Below are 13,869 nucleotides of genomic sequence, written 5' to 3'. Positions count from 1 at the left end.
AAACAAATAGGAAGAACACAAAGGGTAGGAGTAAATAAAAAAACGACCAAACCTCAAGATAAAAAACACTCGAAGGAAGAAAAAGGATCAAGCAAATTATTGAAGAGTAAGGAGAAATAGGAAGACTTCATGGACACATCCCTCCCATCCACTAACTTATCACCAGAGGAAACTGCATCTGCCACTAAATCACTGAGTGACAAACAAGAATCAGAAGAAGACAGTGGTCTCATTTCTACTTGTGGGAGTGAGAAGAGTAATCAAATGAAGGTAAGTGAAACTAAGCTTAAACAGAAAACAAAAACAAAAAAAACTATAGCAAAACGGCGTTCTACCAGACGATTAGGAAATAACTTTTCAAATAGTGCTCCAATTATTGGAATAAATTCTCCAGTAGTGAAGATGTAGAATGGTAATCGAAGTAAAGAAAGCGAGAAGGAAGCTCAAGAAAATAGTATTTAGAGTATATTATTTATACGGAAAATATGTATTATACAAAAGTGTGGAATATTTTAATATTATTAATAGAATTATATAGAAATATGAAAACATTAGTAATACGAGTAGCAAATATAAATATAAATAATATACAAAATGAAACAAAGTTAAAATCACTACGTAGTTTCTTGCATCAAAAAAGTATAGATGTTGCGATGTTGCAAAAAAAGTTGGCCGAAATTCGCTAGAATGTAATAAAAATTACATAGAATACAATAATTATAATTCAAGTGGTACAGGAACTGCAATTTTAGTACGTAAAGGACTATCATTTATTCAAGTACAAAAATAATCCAGTGGAAGATTAATCATGGGGAAATTGGGAACCTTGACATTAATTAACGTTTATGTCCCGCCGGGATCAAATACCGGAACGAAAGAAGTATTTTGTATACATATACAGTACCACAGTACATTGTAGGTAGTGGAGGTTCAATGTATTTAGCAGGGGACTTTAATTGCATATTATGTAATATGGATCAAACACCGGGTTATAATTTTTCAAATGCATTGCAAAAACTGGTGCACAATTTGCAGTTAAAGGATATGTGGCAAGAAAAAATGTAGGTAACTGCAATTAGTGCCTCGAGAATAGATAGGGGATATGTTTGAAGTGAACTAAACTCAAATATTACCTCTGTTCATTAGGAACCGGTGTTGTTTTAGTGATCACCATGCTGTTATTACAACAATGAAATCACCGGTAAGGTTAACTAGAATATGGAGGGGAACTTGGAAAATAAATACATCACATTTAATTGAAAAATATTTTAGATTTGGCTTTGAGAGACAGTGGGAAAAAAGGACTAAGAGATCATTATATGAACAAAATATTAATAGATGGCGGACAAAAATTTTCAAACCAAAATTTCCAAAGATATTCCAAACAATACTCCTGGGAAAAACAACACGAATGGTATAATAAATTTAATTTCCATTATGCAGTATTACACGACCTATATAAGAAAAAGAAAAACGACAGTGACACGCAAACGAAAATTAAAAAAGTAAAAGCACAACTACTACGTCCACAGGCAACAAAAGTAAAAGCAATACGTATACACAGTGAGCTCCCCAATATAGATATTGAAGAATAAATAAATTTAGTTCACATAACTAATATATATCAGCGAAAAAAACAGAGTCTGATAACAGAACTGCAGGATAATCATGGAGTAGGCCATAATGAGGGGAACAATATACAACAAATAGTGCATAAATATTTGGAAAATACATATTCAAACGCATATGAAAATAATGAGAAGGCTAGTCAATATTCAGACAAATACATACCAATCCTCCAATCAGAAGCCATGGTTGGATTAAACCAACCATACACAAATGAAGAAGTGTATAAAGCAATAGTACAGGGAGTACGGGGAACAGCACCTGGGAAAGATGGAATAGCGACTAATGCATATAACGTTTTATGGCCAACAATGGGTAATCTTTAACAAAATGGGTTAATACAGTATTAAACAAAAATAATGTAGTAAATTATGAGATAACAGCAATAAAAATTTTAATACCAAAAGATAGTCAAACCAAGGAGATGAAAGATTACAGACCAATAACATTATTTAACACAGACTATAAAATACTAACTAGATGTGTAGCAAATCGATTAAAGTTGATTTTGACAAAACTAGCTTCACCATATCTATATGGAGTAGTTGGAGAAAAAAATATACCATTTTTTGACACTATTACGAGATGAAATAATAAAATCTCAAGACACCCAAACAAATAAATACCTAGAGGAGATTGATTATTCACAGGCATTTGATAGAAAAAATGGCGGACAGCACGATGCAATGATAGCGAGAGCTCCCATATCTTTCCTTCCACTAGGCTGGTATATTTTACGATCAAAGTCCATTTTCCAAACTATCAAGTACCACCATTGTCAGTATTCACGACAAGCCTCTTAGTGGTGACGTAAACATCATATGAATATACATTTTACATTTACCATGACAAAGCCGAATCCCTTGTTGAACGTGGTGTCTAACCGTGTGGAAAGCGTAGAGGAGCGACTTCGGGAGTTTGAGAACCGCCTGCGGGACGTCACCGGACCCCTTGGTAGTACCGACACCGGAGTCCAGCCGGCGTTGCAAGATCTGAGCGCGACCTTCCTGGATTTAAAAAAGGAGGCCGAAGAAACGCTGAAATCCGTAAAGTTGGACATCGAGGTTCTCAAGAGATCTTCGAACGAGAACGCCCGGAAGATTGACAATCTGGAGATGTACTCCAAGAGAAACTGCATCCTGTTGCACGGCATTCCGGAAACGACCGGCAAGAACACGGACGAGCTCGTTCTTCAAGTGATCCGGAAGAACCTGAATATGCAGGACATCAGCATCGATCACATTGAACGTTCCCTCCGCATCAGTGCCCAGAGGAGAACAGTGGCGGACGCAGTGAAGTCCGGGAAGAGGCCCATCATCTTCCGCCTCTGCAGTTACCGTACGAGAGATTCAATCTGGAAGAGAAAGAAAGCTCTGAAGGGATCCAAGATTCCTTCTGACAGAATCCTTGACGGCCGCTCGACATCAGGTGCTGCAGAGGGCTAAGGACCAACACGGCCCCAGGAACGTCTGGACCCAGGATGGAAGGATAATTATTAGGGAACGGAACTTTATGTGCTAAAAAACTCAGAAATATTTATTTTTTATGTGTCATAAATGTTGTAAATATGTGATAAAAACAGGAAAATATGTGACAAAAATAAAAAACATTTGGTAACAAAAACAAACTATAAAATGCATTTTAAACACCTGAAATTAGTTTCTAAATGATTACCTCTTAGCGAGCTATTTTTTGGAAGAGTTGCAGAGGATCACCATAGCTTGGAAAAAATCGAGTGAACGTTGAGGGGAAAGGACACCCTGATACATGGACATGAAAAAGCTCAGTGTCCATTTTAAAACTATGTTGTACATACATTGTGCAAGTTTCTTTTCTACATATATTTGTTATTGTTTATTGTATTTCCGTGTTAGTGTATATGTTTATCTGCGTGTGTGTGTGCTTAAGTGTGTTGCAAAGGGTTTTCAGTGTTCTGCAAACATCATCTCTTCTGCCGCCTTGGTAAGTAGACTTATAATTCCTTACATAGCATGCCTTTCCGGATCATCCAATAAATTGAAATTCAACTCTCTGCGATGGCTGGAACCGGTAATTTGGTCACTGTAAATTTGACAACGCCCCCATCCAGCCCATTTGCGGAACTCGTAGACTTGTCCCTCTCCCCAGTAAGTGTGACCGACCCCTCCCCACCCCCTTCACGGCAGACGATTGTAAATTTTTTTCCCAAACCCAGGTCAACTTTCGCCGCCGGCAACCTCAATGTAGCGTACATAAATGCCCAGAGCGCCCTCAAACATTTCCTCGAGATTCAAAATATATTTTCTACGCTCGAACATATCGATGCTCTTTTAATCTCCGAAACGTGGCTGCAAGAGTCCCTCTCGAGCGATCTGGTGCATGTGGCGGAATTTAAACTCTTTAGGAGAGACAGGATCGGAAAAAGGGGCGGGGGAGTAGCAATATATCTAAGGGAAGACATTAACGCAAAAGCAATAGGAGAATCTCACGGAGAATATAACTATTCTTCTGAATTCCTCATACTCGAAGTCACCGTAAGACAACAAAAGGTTCTCTTGTCCGTAGTGTACCGACCTCCTTGCACTTCCCTCGTCAAATTCGAAAATGAAATCGGGAATTTCTTGCCCAACTATGAACATTCGATAATTTTGGGGGACTTTAATATCGATCTCTGCAGCACAAAGAAAGAAGTCACGTCGTTCCGGGACACAGTGTCTGCTCTGAACCTTTCCATCTGTCCTCTCGACCCAACTCACTACACTCCAACCTCTGAATCGTGGATCGACTTAATTCTCGTTTCCAGCCCATCACGCGTAGTAAGTCACGGACAAACCCCAGTACCCGGAATCTCTTACCATGACATGATATTTTTATCTTACGAGCTGCGCGTTCCCAAGTACAAAGCCAAACTTGTATGTTACAGAGACATTAAAAACATAAACGATGCGCAATTATCTGCCGACGCCGCCCTTCTCCCTTGGCACGTAATCAGCACGTTGCCCACTCTCGACCAACAGGTGAATCTCCTTAACACTTTCATTCTCCGGCTGTACGACAAGCACGCCCCGGTGAAAAAGAAACGCGTCTCTCGCCCCCCTTGTCCGTGGTTGACGGACGACCTGCGGCAGCTCATGGCAGCTAGGGATCGAGCCTACGGCAAACATCGGAGGGACGTAAAGTGCGGCCAGTCGGCAAGTGGCAGTTTCGAAAGTTTCAGAATATTACGAAATCGTTGTAACCAAGAGGTCAGGAAAGCAAAGCGTCGATTCGCGAACGATCTTGTAAATTATGAGAAAAAGTCGGATGTTATTTGGAAAAAACTGAAAACTTTAGGTGTTGGTAAACAAAAAAGGAACGATCAATTAAACTTCTCCATAGAAACGTTGAACGAATATTTCAGCGAAGTTCAAACACTCGACAATAATGTAAGAGAAGAAACAATACGAACGATTTCAACCACCGTTCACGGCACCGCACCAAAATTTTTCACGTTCAGTCAGCTCTCAATAAAATAAAATCCACCGCTGTGGGAATAGACGAAATCTCTGTTTTAATGATTAAAAAAATCTCCCTTACGTTCTCGTTCCTATAACAGGAATTTTTAATTTCTCTCTCTCCTTCGGCATATTCCCGTCCATTTGGAAACTGGCTAAGGTTCTTCCTCTGCCGAAAACAAACAAAGTTCTTAGCCTCGGCGACCACCGGCCGATAAGTATTCTTCCGGCTCTGTCCAAAGCTCTCGAGCACGTTGTCGGTAACCAAACGCGAAATTTCTTATCACGAAACAATCTAATGAATCCCCTCCAATCGGGATTCCGGCGCAACCATAGCACCTGTAAGGCGCTCATCAACGTGACGGACGACATAAGACACGCCATGGACATTAAAGAAGTAACTATTCTCGTACTTCTGGACTTTAGTAAAGCTTTTCAGACTAATGACCACGACATCTTGCTATCCAAGCTATCCTTCCTGTACAACTTCTCTGACCCAACCGTAGCTTGGTTTCGTTCGTATATTAATGAACGCCAACATGCGTCCTCCACTCTGGTGAGAAATCGTCGTGGCGATCAATCAGCGCCGGTGTCCCCCAGGGAACCGCCCTCGGTCTGCTCCTCTTCTCTTTGTACATTAACCATATTCCTGACGCACTCGAACACTGCAAATATCACATCTACGCAGATGATGTTCAGCTGTATTTGTCCTTTCCTACAAATAATATTGAAAATTCAATTCGCGATATAAATTATGATCTGAACAAAATCAGTACTTGGTCAGCTAATCATGGGCTACTAATTAATCCTTCGAAAACCCAAACTATTATTATAGGTTCACAAAAAATGCTTTCCGCGTTTGAAATTTCTTCCCTCCCGCCCATAGTTGTCTTAGGGAAAGCTAGTAAATTAAGTAAAACAGCCAAAAATCTGGGCGTAATGTTTAATCAGCATCTCTCATGGTCAGATCACGTAAATGTAACTAGTAAAAGAGCCTTCGCTGCATTACACGCTCTTGTTCGGCTTAAACATTTTCTACCCGTTAGCATCAAATTCAAACTGGTGCAAGCACTTGTTTTTCCACACTGCCATTACTGCAATTCTGTCTATTCCGAACTACCAGATGATCTCGCTCAACGTCTTTAACGAGTACGAAACACCTGCGTCCGCTTTATTCTCGATCTGAAATATAGGGACCATTTATCCGTTTTCTTTACAAAGCTAAATTAGCTCAAATTAATTGATCGGCGAAAGGTACACAACCTCACCCTTCTCTATAGGGCAATCAGTTTAAAGGAACCGGCTTATCTCTCGAGCAGATTCTCAATGCTTTCCGAATCACACAGCCTTGACACCAGATCGCGAGGGAGAACTCAACTACTCATCCCACTTCATAACTCAAATTTTTATTCAAAATATTTCACCGTTTCCACTTTTCGTCTTTGGAACTCACTGCCTCTCGAAATCCGGAACTCACCTTCAGCATATGTCTTTAAGATGCAATTAAAACTTTTTTTATTGGGCACAAATAGTTAGCACATTATATTTTAGTGATAAATTGAATACAGTTAAGCGCAGAAAATACTGAAAACCCTTATTCACCTTAATATTTCAAATCCCTGACTACTGTCATGAATATCTGATTGTGTGTGTGTGTGCGTGTGTGTGTGTGTGTGTATGTGTGTGTTTCGTTGTATGTTCGTGAGTATAGGTTAGGTTTTTATTCCCGTATGTATATTTTTATCATTTTTTTCTGTATTTTTTTCTTTGTAAGTTTATATTTCTCTTTCTATATTTTAATATTTACCTTTCTATGTACTGGTTTAAATGTTGTTGTAAACATGGTTAAGTGGTAGAAAAGGCTACAAAGCCTTAACTTCGCCATGATAAACAAGACGCAATAAATAAATAAATAATAAATAGTTTTGTTAAAAACAATACCAAAGATGGGTATTCATTGACTAATATATGAACATATTAAAACATTAGTGACAGATATAAGCTTAAAGGCAAAAATCAATGGGTTTATAACTAATAAATGCACAGTCAACATAGGACTTCCGCAAAGAAGCCCATTATGCTTACCTCTTTTTATAATGGCCTTGGCACTTGTCCTTCAACACTGTCGCACGACCAAAAATGATAACAATACATGAACGGAATTTACGATTGGAGCTTATATCGACGATGTCACAATCATATGTCAAAATCAGGCAGCGATTAAGAACTTAAGGGAATGTATACGGCAATATGAAATCGAATCTGGTGCTTTAGTGAATAAGACTAAAACGTGTAACTTAACATTAGGACAACAACATGAACAGCTACATGACGTGATATTTAAAAAGTGGATCAAGTTAAAATCCTAGTAGTGTTTTTTACAAATGACACTACAAAAAGCACAAAACTTAGTTATGATAATATATATCAGAATATTAATTATACCATACACAAATTTATACAATGACCCTTCACTTTATGTACGCGAGTCAAAATAGCAAATGTATATATCTTATCAAAACTGTGGTATGGAGCCCAAATTTGGCCATGTGATAATCGTAACTTAGCATGAATAAATAAAAGTTTAAACCGGTTCCGTTTGACAGGAAAAGTTTTCCGAGTGAATCAGCAGACACTTAGCTCAGGAAAACAGAAGGAGGAATGAGTTTGGTGGATGCTTGGAAAAAAACAACAAAAGCTTTGTTTAATCATCGGTATTTTTCAATGATTCAATCTAAAGAAAATGTCCAGGACATTTCAGGATATACATATACGTATATGAGATATTCCATTAAAAGCACCAGTGAATGAGATCATAATTCTCACTTACCAAAAAGTATATCTAGAAGCTATAATGGAATATTTACATGGACTTATAAAGAAAATAGACTATAATCAGCTAACAGTGAAAGATTTGTATAATCAATACCTTACTCAAAATATGGATACGCCGCACATAGTGAAGAAACATCCTCAATATAATTGGAATATAATTTTTACCAATATTTCGGCAAGACATTTATCCAATAGACAATGCAGTCAACTAATTGATAATAAAGCAAAACGACATCGGCTGGGGTTTAGTTCAGACCCTAATTGTGAGCAGTGTATATTAGAAGATACAATAGCACACAGGATGACGCACTGTGGAAAGGCAAAACAAGACTGGCCTTTAATCCAAAAAATGATTGCACATATAAGTCGATCATCAGTTCAGTGTATTACTCCGAAATTAATACTTTTTTCAGGAATTTAACTTTTTCCCTGCTACAAAGCATCGAGCGATACAGTGGATTATAGGTACGTACATGATATATATTTTTCTCAATTGACAAACAGGAAACAATATGAGGGACTATTACCGCAGTGAATATGGGAAAATTTTACCTAGTAAAAAAAAGTTATATGCAAACTATATTCAACACACATTCATATATTCAACACATTGTATGACTAAACAATAATGTAACATTTGTGAATGTAACCACAAATGATGTATGGTTAAACCTTGTTAAAAAGTAGTAGTATGTAATAGAGTTATATTGTAATAAAAAAAAGTGGTTAGAACATCGCGCTGCGATGCCCAGCGCCCCGAGATCGAATCCAACTCGGACTTGGTTGTTTGTGAATGACCATTGATCAATTTCATCAATTCATCACTCATCCCCATCTTCGCAAATTAGCGAAGAGGCACAAAAGGCGAAGTAAAATAATTTAAATCAATCAATCTTCCCTTGCAAGAAGACGGATATAATAGATGAATTCATTCCTCACATGTTGCAGTTTTCTTTAGACAATACCAATTCATGAAGGTATCTTCCCATGTGAATGTTCTTGATGAAATAGGAGCTCTAACCAAAAGGCTCAGATAGCGGCCAGCTAGAAATTTGCTTACGTCCTGATAAGGAGTAATGCGAAATAGAAAAGGTCGAAACGAGCATGGACACTTTACACGCTAATAACTAAGAAAGAATAAAATTTTTCTTACATTGTAAAGAGAAATAAAATCTACACGAAATACTTTACATATTCATATGATGGATTAAAATGTATTTTCTTACCTAACAACATGTCCCCAATAAGCAAGGAGCAAGATCGCAACAATCGATAAATGTTTTACACTGTAATTGAACGGAAACATGTATTTTTATTTTTATTTCCAAAATTGAAAGAACTGCTAATTGTGTAATTGAATTACTTAAACATACATGTTACCTAAATAATATTTGCTTATATATTGTTGATCATTATTATTAAATTTCGTGGTTAATAAATTTATTTAAAAGTAATGAAACAAATTAAGTTTGAATTTTGTTATTAATATTCTTTTTCTATATTCAAGGACTGGCAAACGGAACTATAAATAAATTATTCTATATTACTCTGAATCACTTTATGAGAATCTAAAACGTATGGTTGGCATACAAGGTGTGGACATACAAGATAGAAACAATACAACACAGTATTTAACACAACGAATGTCTGTCTTAAAATTGTGCTGTAAATCTAAAGGTGTTGCAATTCCAATTTACCCAGCATGTTCTGGTCAAAGAGACTAAACAATTTGGAAACTATCATCACGGGAATATCACACGAAACATGGGGCCTTGCCACTAGCAAATTGAACACTAACAAGTGCACCAAGATTTAATCACATTTGAACACATCGTTGCTCACAAGGCACACGCCATTAGTGGCGCCTTTTTCCAGGTTTGAATATCTTAGGTCGCATTCGCAGTAAAGGGTTAGATCATAAAAGCTTCCTTTGAAAAACACATTTTCTTTCGCTGTAGGTTCTGATTATGCCTGATATTGATCATACACTTCATTTCAAGTTACAGGAAGATATATATGCTCAAACAGACGTTGTGAATTCTATGGATATATTCCGTACGTAATATATATATATATATGCACACACACACACTACACACTTGACGGACGATTCCAAACTTCTGATGCAGAAGGAAACTTTTGCCCAAATTTTTCGCACGCATATTCCGCATAAAATACGCTAGTATATCAAGAACAAATTGCCTGCCATTTTTCAAATGCAATTCAATTCATCAATGTACGTTTGCTCAATTAAGAACCTGTCAATTTAACCCTACTTTACGATTTGACCATAACTTTAAATAAGAAAGGGCCAAATGGCAGGAGCGTGCTGGCAGTGTCCATGCACCTATACAGGAAGGAGTGTTGTCACAACATTTGAAAGCAAAACTTAGGATGGACTAACATAATCCATTTAATCCCTACGTTCACAACACCGTATAAATTCTGGTTTTATGTACTTGCACACGTTCTGCTTCTTCAACTCACAATTACAAAATATGCAATGTTACCGATGTCAAAGCTTAGTATTTTTACTACTTTTAGGGGATATACGTTTGCCCACACATACCATGCGCTACTTGTTTCTAAAAGATAATTTTATGCAATACATCAAAAGTTGCAAAACATTGTTAAATTTGTATATTCATAAATTCGGTTTGTAATATGCGATAGTACTTGTGATCGTAGTTGCGATAGTATGATATATTTCACAAATTTGTATTTTTAGAGTTTATGCTTTCCAAACCTATATTATTTGGTTCCTTTTAGTAAGGAGCAATATTATTTCTTTTCATGCTGGATGAAAAATTGCTTTTAATATTTGAATTTTTCTAAATGAAATGATATACCAATTTCTCAGAAAACTTGTATACAATATTGCATATTTGTTTAATTTCATATTTTGAGAGAAATACAATATCAGTCAATTAATTTTTTGTCAAATTATGACGTTATACAAGATACATGAAAATGAGATAATTTGTTACAAATTTACGTGTGTATATCATAATATCTCCTTTTCATTAAGGTATTCGCTAAGTAAACTAAATAAAAAGTTTGCTTTGTTTAATGAGTTGACTTCCAGTTACCACATTTTATGATTTGTGCACATCTATTAATATAGAGTGGTACACTTTTTGATTTAAAATTCAGTTTCGGTGGCTACCGAAGGTGCCGGTGCAGCCGAAGTAAAGTAGGACTAAAAGTGGTAAACGTTGTAAGTGCCAAAAGCGAAAGTGTTGGGAAATCGCATCGTTTCGCACATCCGACCCTAAGTACGTGCACACTAGTGACCTCAGTAGTGGAAAGGTATTGTTTCACCGACCCTTCATGTAGGTGTGCCTAGTATTTAGCCTCAGCTGTGACATATTTTGATGATTTTTTTATGGAATTTATTGCGTTCGAAGATGCTCTAGCCCTATTTTTGGCTCAATCTCATTTTTGGATGTGTGCCATGATCTTACGTAATATAACTTAACCTATTCACTTTTTTTACTTCATTTTACGGGTTAAATTAACCTACAAAGTGTAAAATGATTGTTTCTACGCAACCCTTGTAGGTGGACCTAGTATTTAACCTCAGTTGTGACGTATTTTGATGATTTTTTTATGTACTTTATAGCATTTGACGATGTTCTAGCCCTATTTTTTGCTCAATCTTATTTTGGGACCTTTTTTTGTAAGGTGATGGACCCTCAACGTAAACGCCACAGTGGGTGCTCGCAGTGTTGCCAAATTACTCCACAAAAATTTCACCATATGATATTTCACAGGCGAAGCTAACCTACAAATAGAAGTTGGCACTTCTCAGTATTGTCATAAATTTCTATAGTATAGTGATTTTTTTTATGTGTGAAAAATGTTTTGGATGTAAGATCTGTGTGATTTTTATAGAATTAACCAATTTTTTTTCTTGTATCTAAAACTGTTCAGTCACTCTTTCATTCTTGACATCATACACAAAAGTTTTCTCTGCAATAAGAATGACGCTGCATATAGTATAGGCAGGCAAGGCGTCATGGAACTCGCACACAATTTTGATGTTGGTACGATCGTTAACAAGCACTTGCTTCCTCTTCGATGTGTTAATGACGTACATGGGTCTGCGAGCTATTAACTCATTGGGATTGTAGTACACGTCCACATTGCCGGAGGTCACCCTCTTGTAAGCTGTGTATGCCTCGTACAGTCTCAGGTAGTCGTTGTTTGCAATGTTCAGGTTGTAGTTCTCTCGCGGGAATATCACGTTCCTGCCATTTTTGAGGTAGATGTTCTTGATCTTGCAGTTGTCGAACTGGCTCGAATCTTTTTCTTGGTTGTTGTCCTCCCCTGTCTGGAAGAGCACGACCACAAACTCTGGCATATCGTACCGGATGCTGTTAAACTGTGTGGTCACGTCAAATTCAAAATGGTTGCCGGAAGCAGGTTTCTGCACCAACTGGTAACAGTAAAATTGGATGTGTACTTGGGGATTCTTCAAAATGTCTGCTTTGTACTTGAGAGCGTAGTTAGTTTCGTTTTTTCACTACGGGCATGCGCAGTTCCATGCACTGGATGATGCACTTGTCAGGATCGGGCTGTGTGTTGGAAAGTGCTGAATCGTCTGCACTCAAGATGCTGTAACGCATCAGCGCATTGTTGTCGTTGGCGCTTCTGCAAAAAGTGACGAGTAAACCACACTTCCACATAATCTCTGTGTAGTCGGAGAAGAAGCCAGGAAGCAGGCGCATGGGAAAGAGTAGTGTGTGACTTTGAGTTTTGATTTTTTTTTACCTGCTTCGAATCCCCCTGCCTGGTAGTATGCTGCATTGGTCTTAGAGAGTTTCAGTGTTCCCACTGCTGTAGAGGTAATCCCGGGATAGTCAACCTTATCGATGACGGTGCCATGCTTTCTAACTTCCACCTGCGAGAACAGGTACTGCACAAAATTATCTACAAGTCTTAGATTTGCATTGGCAAGGAATGCTTCGCCGTTGTCTCTCTTCACAACATCAAACTTGATATACAAATCAGCTCTGTGAGGATGAATGAACCCGTCCCCGACGTCCACGAAATATTCTATCTCTCGATTCGCTTCATTCAGGTTGGCAAACATGCGACAATTGGGTGGGATGGACTGTAACTCGTAACTTTCGATTTGCTCCATGATGGTTATTTATTATATGTTAATCTCCACGACGGCAGTGGTCGTGGCTCCTGCAAAATCAACCACCTCTCCGTTCTCGTTGGTAATTGCCAATTCTATGTTGTCTATGCTATTACGAGATACAGGAAAGTATATCGGTGGGGAGGGTGTGTAGATAATTGGCTCCTTGAACTCAAGGTTTGGTTTGAACTTAGCGATAATACCTGTTGGCTTGTGACTCCCTGGGATGCCGTTCGAGGATTTTCTGATCATACCTTCTGCCACATTGCAATGTATGTTCAGAGTCTCGATGGCTAGAAATTTAGGAATGTTAGCACCGTTTTGCTTGATGCCAGGTTCAAGCTTTGTGTTGTTCTCGAAACCCAAAAGCTCTCCGATGGTACCCAGGTCCACGGTTTCCCTTGCAGACACCAGTTCCACCCTGTGAGTTACAGAATTCTGCGACAGCAGTACACTTCTTGGCAATTGAGCCTGCAAGGTAGACAGATTGTACTGGCCAGGGGTGATGCTGATTTTTTCGCTGCCAATTTTGATGGAATTGTTGTGTACCGTCATATTAGGTATCAGGTACATGCTGTAGAATGCACGAAGAGCAATAGATTTAGGATATGTGATATCGTCATGCAATGCGAGTTTGAGAAGCGAAGTCTTGCTTGCGAGATGGAATACTCCCATAGTGCATCAGGTGCCACAATGCTGTCTGGAAATCCTCGATTGTTGGGTTATTTAATTGCGAGAGGAAGACAAGCATGGAGACGCAGAGATGGCCACAGTTCACATCGCTGAAAC

The 13,869-nt window shown here is 38.0% G+C and overlaps 1 long non-coding RNA gene across 2 annotated transcripts in view; it reads right to left on the bottom strand.

Moving 5' to 3' along the window:
* LOC145991980 (uncharacterized) overlaps nucleotides 1-13,869 on the bottom strand; it is a 175,361-nt gene that overhangs the window by 46,256 nt on the left and 115,236 nt on the right. For both annotated transcript variants that reach the window (XR_014442110.1, XR_014442109.1), the window contains one exon: nucleotides 9,161-9,220. This is a non-coding gene — a long non-coding RNA (uncharacterized LOC145991980). The remainder of the gene's footprint in view (nucleotides 1-9,160; nucleotides 9,221-13,869) is intronic.

This window comes from Lepisma saccharinum, chromosome 9 (assembly GCF_977018435.1).
Source record: "Lepisma saccharinum chromosome 9, izLepSacc3.1, whole genome shotgun sequence".
Lineage (NCBI taxonomy): Eukaryota > Metazoa > Arthropoda > Insecta > Zygentoma > Lepismatidae > Lepisma > Lepisma saccharinum.
Note: the sequence above shows the minus strand (reverse complement) of the source record. Positions and strands in the feature narration are given on the sequence as shown.